Here is a 13,915-nt window from a genome sequence, read left to right as displayed (position 1 = left end):
TCCACTTCGTTTCTGTTTGCGTTTCCGCCCCGAGGAAAGAGTGAGACGCGTGAACTAAATCCTAGTAGTTAATTGGGAGAGAGAGACAGAGAGGCCAACCAAAGCGGCTGTTATTTGGTAAAACAAAACAAACTGGGAACTTTTCTGTGGTCATGGTTTGAGTTGTCTGTGCTGTAGCCGGTTGAAGGTAGACCAGAAGCACTTACTAGGTTCCTGAAGTTAAACGTGTCCTCGTGGAACGTGAGGTTGTTTGGGAGTCACAGTCACCTTGGAACGATGATCGTGGAGCCGTCTGGTTTACCTGCAAGTCACAAGGATTGAAAGGAAGCTGGCACACCAACACGTATGACCAAATGGGTGTTTTCAGATCATCTCTTAAGGCAATGACGCCTCCTGAGATGAAAGATTCTTTACCCAAGGACATCTTGAAGTATGAAATGATGAGTCTCGCAGTTTTGTGTGTCTGAATGTGTAGTCGTGGTTTAATAAAAGTAGATTATTAAAGAGGGAATAAGACAGGCATGTTCTTAGAGCGACTGGCTTAGGGTCATCAATAAAGCGCCTAATGAATACATACTGTGTGCAAGGCAGTGAGGAGTGTGGGCAACGGAAGACCCGTAACCTAAGAGTCCTGTTCTGATGAGCCCAGGAGATAGCTGTGGGACTAAAGGGCACACAGGAAGCTGATAACCGACGATCTTGCCTCTAGGATTCCTCGACAGTAGGCATGAGGATCTGGGGAAAGGAGAAACCCAGGTGTTAGAGGAAGGGTTCACAGGGAAGCTGAGGCTTGCCTTGAGCAGTGACTCGGTAAGCCTGGGGGATGAAGAAGGGAGGAAATGAGAAAGTGAGGATGGCCAGTGGGGCAGGGGACAACCCGAAATGCTCATGAGTGATTCCTCTGGGTTCTTGTTAGAGAAACTGAGAGGTTAAAAAAAAGGTGGGTGGGTTGCATCAAAGGGAGAAGTACTTTGTCTCGGGCAGGTGGTAGCATTTACTTCAGCTAGCCATTAGAAAAATAGACAGTAGCACTTTATTTGTTCTTGTCGTTTTTCTGATTAATCTCAGCTGCATGGACTGACCATCCTTGGCAGCTGCCCAGGGATCAGCACCTCTTGCCTTCCTTCTCGCCCTTTGTGTTCACTTGGCTGCAGGGCCTTGCTGATGGACTCCTGCATTTGCTTCTTTCCATTTCTACTGTCTTCAGGCTTATATGGGATCATCGATACCATTCTGTTGAATTGTGGGAAACCCCCAATTTTTTTTCCTTTCCTCCCATCTATTCTGTGTACCTCTATCACTTCCAGATGTCTCCCTTCCCCAGTCAAGATTTTTAACAGTTCCCCACTGTCTGTTGAATTAAGCTCAGACCAGCCTGGCACAGACACTATGGGTAAGCTCATTGCTTTTCATCCCCTTAGGTTTTTTTTTTTTATACTTTTTTTTTTTAATTTTTTTTAATTTATTTATGATAGTCACAGAGAGAGAGAGAGAGAGGCAGAGACACAGGCAGAGGGAGAAGCAGGCTCCATGCACCGGGAGCCCGACATGGGATTCGATCCCGGGTCTCCAGGATCGTGCCCTGGGCCAAAGGCAGGCGCCAAACCGCTGCGCCACCCAGGGATCCCATCCCCTTAGGTTTTATGATTTTTTTTCCAGGTCAGTAGAACTATTTGCTTTTTGTGCTTTGCTGTTTGTGTTCCATACCTTTGCTTATGTTGCTTTTTCTATCTTAAATGACCCCCTTGAATCTTTAATTGTTGGTTCTTACCCATGTTTCAGGGCCATGTGATATGGAACTTCCTTCGTGAGACTTTCCTGTACTTTTCTTCCCGTCTAGATGGGACTTGTCTTTCCTTTAGACTGTTATAACACTAGAGTCTGCCTTTTTGGCACAGTTGTCAACAGAAGACTGAGATTTTTTTGAGACATAGAGTCGGGTCGTCTTCATCATCTTGCATAGTGTTTTGTACATAGTAGGTTCTTGACAGGTTTGTTTTATACTGAACATAGCTTTGAACCAAGATGGATGCAAAAAAAAATTCTTTGTGTAAACAAAATGTTGATCATAAAATCTGTAAAGGAAGTTACTTATGTGAGAGAATTCCTTACTAAGAGATCTGATGAGGGGTGCCTGGCTGGCTGAGTCAGTGGAGCATGTGACTCTTGATCTCTGGGTTGTGAGTTTGAGCCCTATATTGGATGTAGAAATTACTTAAAAATAAAATCTTAGAGAGAGAGAGAGAGATCTGATGATCTGATGTATTGATCCAGATAGCTTGGATTAGGTTGCATTAACAAAAACCCATTAAGACTTAAGTGGCTTAACAGAACAAAATGATTTCTCATTCAGGCCACATGTGTCCCCGCGTGTGTGTGCGGGGAACTATGTGCCTCACAGTCAGTCACTCAGGGACCCAGGCTTTTGGACACTCTATCTGAATGTAGTGTTTGCACGATCATTTTGATTGTGTGAAAGATGGTGGTCAGGGGGTATGGTTCCCAAATGGCACATGTTACTTGTGTTCACATTTCATCAGCTAAGGCAAGTCACATGGCTATGCCTAACTTTAAAGAAGACCAGGGAATTGCACCTTAACATGTGCCTAGAAAGCAAAGAGCCAGACCTAATTGGTGCGCAGCAGGAAGGACTACTACATCTTTTATGAGTATCATAGTCCGTAAAAGATTGGAGGTAGCAAAATCAAAAGGCCTGCTAGAGATGAGCATGTTGACAGCAGCAAGAACTAGGAGCTCTAACTAGGCATGGGATGAGGGTGGATTGGGAAGTTGGCACTGTACATGCCCACAGGCCAGGGCTGCTGGTACAGGGGTCGTCTGGTGCACCCTAGTCCCAGCATAGTGACGCCTAAGGGCACCACTGTTACACAGTACCCTCAATAATGAACATGGGAATGGTCCTGAAGCATCCAAAAAAAGCTCAATCATATTCAAGTTATTTAGCCAGGAAGAGTGAAATAACTCAAGGTACATTTTCACTTGTATAATTAGGAAGGAATCTTAGTCTAACATTGGTTTAATTGGGTTTCCTTGAGGCCATCGAACTTTGGTATTCAGGGAAGCGATTTCACTTTTTATTTTTTTTAGATTTTATTTATATATTTGATAGAGAGAGGGAGCAAGCCGGAGGAAGGGCAAAGAATCTCAAGCAGACTCTGCAGTAAGTGTGGAGCCCGACATGGGGCTCTATCTTATTTTTTAATTTTTAAAAAATTTTAAAAGATTTTATTTATTCATGAGAAACCACACACACACACACACGCACACACACACAGAGAGAGAGAGAGGCAGAGACACACAGGCAGAGAAAGAAGCAGGCTCCGTGCAGGGACTCGATCCCAGGTCTCCAGGATCAGACCCTGGGCTGAAGGTGGCGCTAAACTGCTGAGCCACCCAGGTTGCCCCGGGGCTCCATCTTCTGATCCCAAGATCATGATCTGAGCTGAAACCAAGAGTTGGATGCCTAACCGACTGAGCCACCCAGGAGCCCTGAGATTTCACTTTCTTTTTTTTTTTTTTTTTTTTTTTTTTTTTTTTTTTTTTTAATTTTTATTTATTTACTTATGATAGTCACAGAGAGAGAGAGAGGCAGAGACACAGGCAGAGGGAGAAGCAGGCTCCATGCATCAGGAGCCTGATATGGGATTCGATCCCAGGTCTCCAGGATCGCACCCTGGGCCAAAGGCAGGCGCCAAACCGCTGCGCCACCCAGGGATCCCAGATTTCACTTTCGATAAGGCATAGAAGCCTAGACTGCTGGTTGGAGCGATGGTTTGGGAGACAAGATCTGGGTTGAAATCTTGTCTCTGCCACTAATTGTCTGCCATTGAGCAAGTGTCTTATTTTTGAGTCCAAGGTTATCAGTAAAATGCATAGGGTGTTTTCAACACATAGGGTGAATCAGAAGAGTTTGTTTACTGGTAAAGTGCTTTGCATAGTACCTGGTTCAGAGTAAGCACTCATGTTCATGAACGTGACCAGCAGCAGCAGCAGGATTTGAAAAAATGTTGAGAAACCCCAGGAATGTAAGTAGATGGGTTCCCTCAGATTTCCCTACTTTTTTTCCTTCCCAACTTTCTAATTTTCACATTTGTCATGTTTTATTTTACTTAGTCATGTGCATGTCTGTATGTCCCCCATCACATGAGCCACTCCAGTCATCCCATGAATATTTACCGAACAGGTGCTGTGTGCAAGACACTGTGCTGGGTCATGGCATTGTAAATAAGAATGAGGTGTCCTTGGCCTTAATAAAGGAGCCTATAGTCTGGTAGGACCAGAAGCCAGTAAGCCAGTAGTTAAAATACATGGTAACAAGGGCTGTGTTTGAGGGTCCCGTGGGATCTCCTAAAAGGGGACCTGGTGTGGCTCTGGGAATATAAATAATGGTTATCCAGAGAAGTTCACACCTAACCTAAGTCTGGAAGAGTCACTAATTATAAGCTGGTTGCATGTGGGTTTGAAAGGCTTTCTGACAGGAAGCGATGGGTGTAATGGCCTAGAAACAAGTGTGGCTGTGTCCTGAGGACACTTGAGTGGCAGGAGAGAAAAGGGAGCGTGTGAAGGCTGCAGAAGGCAGCTTGCAAAGGCTTGTGAGCTCAGGAGTCAGAGCTTTATCCCGCAGATCATTAGGAGCCACTGAAGGATTTGAAGGTAGGAAAGCAACTTTGGTTTTTTTTTTTTTTTTTTTTTGGAAGATCACTGTGTGTAGAGGAAGCGGAGGAGTAAATACCCCATTTCCTTGCCATGGGAGGTTCTGAGGTTTGCAGCCATAGTTCTGTGCCTGCTACACAAGAGTCATAGAATGTTTATCTGTGGGGAGAGAGGAGCGTGGGGTGAGTTGGGGGAGGCACCAGTTAGACTAGGGCAGTGATGTGAGGGGCGGAGGCCAGGTCCTTCCTGGGGGTGGATTTGAGCACCATATACAGGAGTTTGCAGACCAGGATTTCCTTCATGGTTTCCCTAGTGTCTGCAGTATGACCTTGGGCAAGCTTCAGAACCCTTTGTATCTTCTTGGTTTCCAAATTTGTAAAATGGGGTGAAAAAGTCCCTACCTTGCCGGGTTGCTGCCTCTGGGGATTCAAGCAAATAGAAAGCCTGGTGCTATTAGATAACATAAAGGACCTCTTAAAGTAAAAATAATAGTTTTAAGACTTCTGACATTTACCTAGTTCATGGTGGGTGATGGAGAGCCTTACATCCCCTGGTCTAGAGAGATAGCCACTGTCAACATTGTGGTTTTATTTCTATATCTTAAGTGATTGGCAAATTCTGGTCTGGGAGTGATAGGCATGGGGAATTCTTCTGAAATCCAGAAGGAAAGAACTGATACGGATATCATACCAGCATAAACATTCTTTCAATGCCAACAAATGATATATGGCTCTTCAGCTGTTTCCAGCCCTCACCCAGAAGCCGTGTGTGCAGAGTGCACACACTCTTGGCCCTGTAACGTGAGCACTGCGCGTGCAGCCAGAGTGTGTGTTTCTTTGGTCTTTTGTCGTTGACTGCTTCCCTCTGAAGTTTTGCTCCTCTCTTCTTTTGAGCATGGTTTTAAAGATGATAATGGGGCTCTAATCATGTTTGCTTTCTATTAGGTTCCTCCCTGGTCATCCTGGCTGATGATGGGAGTTCCTCCTCTCTGAGCTCCTGTACAATGTAATTTATGTTACTCTGATTAAATGTCATCTACTATCTTCTTGTCTTATTATTTGACTACATGTCAGTGCATTTCCCCTTTTCCTTGATGTCAGTTTTTCTTACAAAATAATGGAAAGATGGCATGTTTGTGTATTTTTGACATGACTTAAAAATCCACCGAGACCTTTTGTTTGAAATATGTTGAACAGGGGCACCTGGGCGGCTCAGCGGTTGAGCATTTCTGCCTTTGGCTCAGGTCATGATCGCGGGGTCCTGGGATCAAGTCCTGCATCAGGCTTCTTGCAGGGGAGCTTGCTTCTCTCTCTGCCTGTGTCTCTGCTTCTGTGTCTCCCATGAATAAATAAATAAAATCTAAAATCTAATAAAATGTTCAATTCTTAGAAATATGTTGAACAGGTTAAAAAATTCTATGACTGGAACACCTAGCTGGCTCAGTCAGTGGAGTGTGTGAGTCTTAATCTTTGGGTCATGAGTTTGAGCCCCATGTTGGGTGTAGAGATTACTTTAATTAATTCATTAGTTAATTAATTAAAGGAAAGAACTTAGCAATAGAATTTTTTTTCCTAAAGATTTTATTTTTTAAGTAATCTCTACACCCAGTATGGGGCTCGAATTCACGACCTGAGAACAAGAGTTACATGTTCTTCGGACTAAGCCAGCCAGGTGCCCTCCACTGAGTTTTTTTTTTTTTTTTTTTAATTGAAGCATAATTGACGCTTTATTACTAAGTTTCTAAAGTATATAAAAAATAAATTACATAGCAGTGATTCTTAGAGCTTTTAGTCTCAAGACCCCTTTAAAAGTTTTAAAATTATTGAAACCCCAAAGAACTTCCATTTTTATGGGCTTTGTCTATTGAGATTTAAGATTTTAAAACTTACTGAGAAAATTTTGCTTTATTTTATTTATTAAAAATTTTTTTTAAAGATTTTATTTATTTATTCATGAGAGACACAGAGAGAGAGAGGCAGACACACGCAGAGGGAGAAGCAGGCTCCATGCGGGCAGCCCGATGCAGGACTAGATCCCAGGACTCCAGGATCACACCCTGAGCTGAAGGCAGATGCTCAATAACTGAGCCACCCAGGTGTCCCTATTTTTAAAGTTTGACAGAGATTGAGAGAGAGAGAGAGAGAGAGAGAAAATGCGCATAAGTGGGGGTGTGGCAGGCAGAGGGAGAGGGAGAAGCAAGCTCCCTGCTTGGATCCCACGACCCTGAGATCATGACCAGAGACTGAAGGCAGACACTTATCTGTCTGAGCCACCCAGGTGCCCCACCGAGAACATTTAAATCACAGGAATACAACCATACATTCCATTAGGTGTGAGGACAGTGATGTTGTGATATGTTGTGATATGTAGCCTCTGGAAAATCTGCTGGACCCCTGTGAGAAAGTGAGAGTAAGCAAGGCAAATGATGTCTGAGAATTATTTTGAAAATAGTTTTAAATTTGTGGATCTGCTGAAAGGGCCTTGGAGACCCTCATAGGTCCCTGGATCAGTTTGAGAACTTCTGACATAGATATGAGAGTTTTTATACATGACACTTTTATATCTTTTTTTTTTTTTTTAATTTTTATTTATTTATGATAGGCACACAGTGAGAGAGAGAGAGGCAGAGACACAGGCAGAGGGAGAAGCAGGCTCCATGCACCGGGAGCCTGACGTGGGATTTGATCCTGGGTCTCCAGGATCGCGCCCTGGGCCAAAGGCAGGCGCTAAACTGCTGCGCCACCCAGGGATCCCCACTTTTTTATCTTTTTGACAACAAAATGAAATAAGGTGGGAACACTACCAAACATCAGGTTGTTTTTTTAATTTTTTAAAAGATTTTATTTATCTATTCATGAGACAGAGAGAGGCAGAGACACAGGTAGAGGAAGAAGCAGGCTCCATGCAGGGAGTGTGACGTGGGACTTGACCCCGGGGCTCTGGGATCACGCCCCGGGCCGAAGGCAGGCGCTCAACCCCTGAGCCACCCAGGCGTCCCTAAACATCAGTTTTTGGTTTTGATTTTGTTGTTGTTTTTAGAGGGAAGAGGTGAGAGGCAGAGAGAGAGCGAGCCAGCATCTTTTTTTTTAAATTTTATTATTTTTTTTAAAGATTATTTATTTATTTATTTATTTATTTATTTATTTATTTATTTATTTATTTGAGATACAGAGAGAGAGAATGGCAGGCAGAGGGAAAAGCAGGCTCCATGCAGGGAGCCCATTGCGGGACTTGATCCCGGGACTCCAGCATCACGCCCTTGGCTGATCCCGTGAGTGAGCATCTTAAGCGGACTCTACTCCCAGTGTGGAGCTGGATGTGGGTCTTGATCTCACAACACTGAGATCATTACCTGAACCAAAATCAAGAGTCTGGAGCTTAACTGACCCTTGGTGTCTCCCCAAAGATCATTTTTCAAAATACATTCAACATAGTTTCTTTTAAAAAAAAGTGATTAGTTTCAGTGCGCCTGGGTGGCTCAGAGGTTGAGCGTCTGCCCTCAGCTCAGGGCATGATCCTGGTCTTGGGATCGAGTCCTGCATCCGGCTCCTTGCCAGGAGCCTGCTTCTCCCTCTGCCTATGTCTCTGCCTGTGTCTCATGAATAAATACAATCTTAAAAAAAAAAAAAGTAACTAGTTTCTAGCTTTGGTTAAGACATGTCATTTACCTTGAAAGGACAGTTGTGTGTATTTTTGGAATATCTGCTAAGTACCATACTGCTAACAGACATTTGCTGTTGCCAGTAATGGTCAGCAAACTTGGAACACCAGTATTTTTGTAAAAGGAAAATATACAACTGCTTTTTTAGTTCTAGAATTTTTTTTTAAGATTTTGTTTTATTATTATTTATTATTATTATTTTTTATGTAGGCTCCACACCCAGGGTGGAGCCCATTGTGGGGCTTGGACTCAGAACCCTGAGATTGAGACTTGAGCTCTCAAGATCAAGAGTCAGACACTTAACCCATTGAGCCACCCAGACGTCCCTAAAGATGTCATTTTTAAGTAATCTCTATGACTCCATGTGGGGCTTGAACTCACAGGCTGGAGATCAAGGGTTGTATGCTCCACTGACCGAGCTAGCCAGGCGCCCCTAATTCTAGAAATCTTATACCCCTGTCAGCCAAACAGTACTTGGAGAACTACTTTGAGGTTTAAGAGTTTCGTGGTCACTCACCATCTCATTGTCACATTTGGTTATGGTCCTATTTAAAAGGTTCAATTCTTAGGGGATGAGCCATGTTAATGTCACTATAAAGCATACACTGCACCGCATCACAAAGCGGGGGAGCAAATGATGGGCCTTCACACTTCCTGAGGGTTCTTCCTAAACCTCATGTGCCACAAGACATTGGATATGAGGATTGTGTGAAGCAGGAATGCCTGGGTGGCTCAGCGGTTGAGCGTCTGTCTTTGGCCCAGGGCATGATCCTGGGGTCCTGGGATCAAGTCCCACGTTGGGCTCCCTGTGTGGAGCCTGCTTCTCCCTCCTCCTGTGTCTCTGCCCCTCTCTCTATCTCTGTGTGACTATCATGAATAAGTAAATAAAATCTTAAAAAAAATATCGGAAGCATTAATCAAGAAGAGTTTTGTTTCCTTACGGTGCCATGGTACCTCAGGCTGAGTACCCTCTGCGATGTCCGTCCTCTCTGAAGACACAGGGCCTGAGCTGCTGTGGTGGCCTCGTCCTGTTGGCTTAGTCTTCCCCAGGCCCTGCTCCATACCGCTTCTCCCGTGATCTTTCTAAACTACAGATCTGACCATCATTTCTCTGCTTAATCCCCTAAGTGGTTCTCCCTTACTGATGGGGTACATTCCAGACTCTTCAGCACAGCATCTAATGCCTTTCCTACCCTTTTTACTGCTTCACCTTCTTTCCTGAATCTTTTGCTAAACATTACGCACAGTAATTTCTATTATCTCATAATGTTGTTTATACTCTAACTGCTTGCATCACACGGCTCTCGAGGGCAGGTACTGCATGCACTGTGCTCCTACTGTTGGATTTGGGCACCTAATAATAGCTTGTGCCTGGATATATATTATATGTTATATACATAATCTGTTATGTTACGTGTAACATATAGTATTATATATATGTATACATATATATTTATATATGTATAAAAAGACATGGGCAGATAAATAATGCGGAACTACTACACAGACCTAAGACATTTAAAGTCTCAACAGTGATGAAAGGGAATATTTATCTCATCTATCTATATTTCTTTCTTTCTTTCTTTCTTTCTTTCTTTCTTTCTTTCTTTCTTTCTTTCTTCTCTTTCTTTCTTTCTTTCTTTCTTTCTTTCTCTCTCTCTCTCTCTCTCTCTCTTTCTTTCTTTCTTTCTTTCTTTCTTTCTTTCTTTCTTTCTTTCTTTCTTTCTTTCTTTCTTTCTTTCTTTCTTTCTTTCTTTCTGAGAGCAAGAGTGCTCATGCTAGTTCAGGGGCAGGGAAGGGCAGACAGAGAGGGAGAAAGTCTTAAGCAGACTGCACTGAGTCCAGAGCCCCATGTGGGGCTCAATCTCATGACCCTGAGATCACGACTTGAGCCAAAACCAAGAGTTGGACACTTAACTGACTGAGCCACCCAGGTGCCCCTTCTTTCTTTTTGTAAAGATTTTATTTTTTAAGATTTTATTTACTTCATGAGAGACAGAGAGAGAGGCAGAGACATAGGCAGAGGGAGAAGCAGGCTCCATGCAAGGAGCCCGATGTGGGACTCAATCCCGGATCCCAGGATCACGCCCTGAGCCAAAGGCAGACACCCAACCGCTGAGCCATCCAGGCATCCCAAAGATTTTACTCTTATTTTTATTTTTTTTAAGTTTATTTATTTACTTTTGGTAATCTCTACACCCAGCGTGTAGAGACTCAAACTCACTACCCCAAGATCAAGAGTCTCATGCTCTGCCCCCTGAGCTAGCCAGGCGCCCCCATATTTTCTAATGATGTATTTTACACTTAGAACACCAGAACTGTATAATGATGTCTGTTTCTAAGTCTTAATATGCCATATCGCTTCAGGGGTTTTATTTTGTTTCATTTTGCTTAAAAGAAATAGAATGTTACATTTCCAGTAAATGCCTCCTATGTATTTTTTCCCTAGTCTCTTTCCTTGTTCACCAGAGAAAGCAGCATCTTGAATTTAAAGTTTTTAAATTCCCATACGTGTTTTTATGCTTTTGCTACATGTTACATGCCCACACACAAGGCACCCAACAGGGGCTGGCAAATGAGCTTGTAGGTTTTACTGGGACACTGCCATCCATGCCCATGTGTGAGTATTGTTACTGACTGCTCTCAGGCTACAGTTTTCTGTTTCTAGTTTTCTGGGTACATGGCCATCTCCCAGCCCCCTTCAACACCAGCCCCCACCCTTTGATTTCAGTTGGCCCAGGCAAAGGAGGGTCACCTTTTCAAACATTCCAGTTGAATTTTCTTTAAAAATATTTTTTTAAAAAAGATTTTATTTATTTATTCATAGAGACAGAGAGAGAGAGAGAGAGAGAGAGAGAGAGACAGAGAGAGGCAGAGACACAGGCAGAGGGAGAAGCAGGCTCCATGCCGAGAGCCCGACGTGGGACTCATCCGGGAGATCACGCCCTGGGCTTCAGGCGGCGCTAAACCGCTGCGCCACTGGGGCTGCCCCCAGTTGAATTTTCTCAAGACTGATTGCATTCAGCATTTTTACTCTTACACAGAGAATTTACCTTTTCTAAATAAAACATTATGTCTATAACCTTGTCCCCCAAACACCATTAAAACACCATTAAGCAAAATCCCCTTAAAACCAAACCTTAACAGGGATCCCTGGGTGGCTCAGGGGTTGAACATCTGCCTTCATTCAGCTCAGGGTGTGATCCCAGGATCCTCCTGGGATCTAGTCTCACATCGGGCTCCCTGTATGGAGCCTGCTTCTCCCTTTGTGTGTCTCTGCCTCTCTCTGTGTGTCTTTCATGAATAAATAAAAATCTTTAAACAAACAACCCAAAAAGCAAACCATAACAGCTCCTATTCAGAAAGTGTTGTTTTACTTATTTGTTTTTTAGATAAAAGCAAAGATGAGCTGAAAGTTTTGTTCCCTTGGACCCTCCCCCCCCCCACCCCCCCAGCTTTTCCTCAGCTACTTCTGAAGGGAGCATCTGACCAGGGACAAAACATTTTTTAGCTTTCCTCTTCAGTCTTCTATTTTTATAACTTTGGTGGATGTCCGATTTCTACTTAGAAAGTCACTGACCACCTGTGTTACAGGAATCAGGGTCTCATCAGGAGAGAGAAACCACACAGTACTCTGAGCAGATAAACTTTAATATAAGAATTATTAACTAGGGATGCCTGGGTGGCTCAGTGGTTGAGTGTCTGCCTTTGACTCTGGGTGTGATCCCGGAGTCCCAGGATCGAGTCCCACATTGAGCTCCCTGGATGGAGCCTGCTTCTCCCTCTGCCTGTGTTTCTGCCTCTCTCTCTCTCTGTGTCCCTCATGAATAAATAAATAAAATCTTTAAAAAAAATTATTAACTATAACGGGGATTTGGAGCAACATGAGATCCGCTAGTAAGAAGTAAATAAGCACATTGAAGGATGCTTAACATTATTAGCCATCAGGAGAATGCAAAGCAAAACCAGAATGAGACACTTGCCCTCACCCCAGGTTTCTATGATTATCTATTTTTGCATATATATATATATATATTTATTGATCCATTTGCTTGGTTCACACCCACTAGGACGGCTGTAAGAAAGAAGATAATAACTAGTGTTGGCACAGATGTGGAGAAATCAGAACTCTCATCTCATGTGTTGCTGATGGAAATGTAAAATGGTACAGCTGGTATTTCCTCCTACAGTTAAACATAGTCACCATATGACCCAGGTATATATCCTAGGTGTATACCCAAGCCCTTCCCTAGGTGTGTGTGTGTGTGTGTGTGTGTGTATACACACAACCAAGAGAAATTAAAATATATGTCCTTATAAGAACTTGTACATCAGTGTTCCTGGCAGCATCATTCGCCAAAAAGTGGAAACAACCCAAATGTCCATCAACTGATGAATGAATAAATAAAATGTGGCATATTCATGTGATGGAATGTTATTTGGCACTAAAAAGAAATGAAATACTGATCCTGTTACATATGTGAACATATGTGAACCTTGGAAACATCAGGCTGAGTGAAAGGAACCTGTCACAAAAGACCACATATTTTATGATTCCATATGTATGAAGTGTCTGTAGACATTTGCCTATTTTGTAGAACAGAAAGTAGAGTAGTAGTTGCTTAGGGCTAAGAGAATGGGAGGTTGGGCAGAGGGGTGACAGCTCAGGGGTGCAAGATATCATTGTGGGGTAATGGAAATGCTCTAAAATTGTGGTAATGTTTGCACGACTGTGTGAAAATACTAAAAGCCATTGAAATGTGAAATGGTTGAATTGTACGGTACGTGAATGCTATGCAATAAAGCTTTTCAAAGAAATAAAGAGAACTCTAAAGAATATAGATGTAGCACCTTTTAAGATGCTCCTTTTAAGGAGTAACCACCACCCCAGGGCTGAGAGAGAGGGCTCATTGAAGAGCTCCCCGGTCCACCGCACACCTGGTGCAAGCCAAGATACAGACTTTGGGGTGTAGTGGACAGGACCATGGCCTGCTGGGTTGCAGATGAGTTCCTGTGATGCTGCGTGCTGGAATTGGCTGGAAATCAGCCTTCTGTGGTGTTGGGAGGAAGCTGTTTGCATAGAGAAGTCTCACCAGAGGCTCTCTGCTACAAAACTGCCCAAGAAGGGTGCTTGGGGCAGCTGTTGGCTGCTGCTCATTGCACATGGTTGGGCACTGGGAAAGCCAGATGTGCTAGAGGAGCCTACCCAGAGGAACACACTGGAACCCAGAAACAAAACCCTTTTTTTCCTCCCGCACCTTTTACTGACAGAACTCAATATCCTGCCTCCTGGTAAGAAAAGTACTTAGCGGGAGTAGATCCATCTTGACAGAGCAAGCAAACACGGTGAATGTGGAGCTGAGGGGCAGTAAGTCAGTAACCCACACAGGAGTCATTGGGACCTCAGCATCCCTCCAGCTTTTTCATTCCCTTTGGGGGTCCCAAGGTTATCCTTGCCCCTAGGGCATTGTGATTCAGAGAAGCCAGAATACTGTATCTTTGGGACAACTTGCCCTCAGCCCGGCTCTCTCTAGTCCAATTTTACATATGTTTTTCTGTTCTGTTTGCTTGGTTCTCTTT

At 43.5% G+C, this 13,915-nt stretch overlaps 1 protein-coding gene across 8 annotated transcripts in view; it reads left to right on the top strand.

The window, feature by feature from the left end:
* Positions 1-13,915, top strand: part of ST3GAL3 (ST3 beta-galactoside alpha-2,3-sialyltransferase 3) — a 198,832-nt gene that overhangs the window by 650 nt on the left and 184,267 nt on the right. The window contains exon 1 of one of the 8 annotated variants that reach the window (XM_072772556.1): positions 12,406-12,551. The exons of the other annotated variants lie outside the window; for them this stretch is intronic. The gene's annotated coding sequence lies outside the window, so the exon portion shown is untranslated. Of the gene's footprint in view, positions 1-12,405; positions 12,552-13,915 lie in introns of those variants that run through there. 8 annotated transcript variants of the gene reach the window in all.

This window comes from Canis lupus, chromosome 13, assembly GCF_048164855.1.
Source record: "Canis lupus baileyi chromosome 13, mCanLup2.hap1, whole genome shotgun sequence".
NCBI classification, from domain to species: Eukaryota; Metazoa; Chordata; class Mammalia; order Carnivora; family Canidae; genus Canis; species Canis lupus.
The sequence above is the reverse complement of the archived record's forward strand: the minus strand, read 5'-3'. Positions and strand labels throughout refer to the sequence as shown.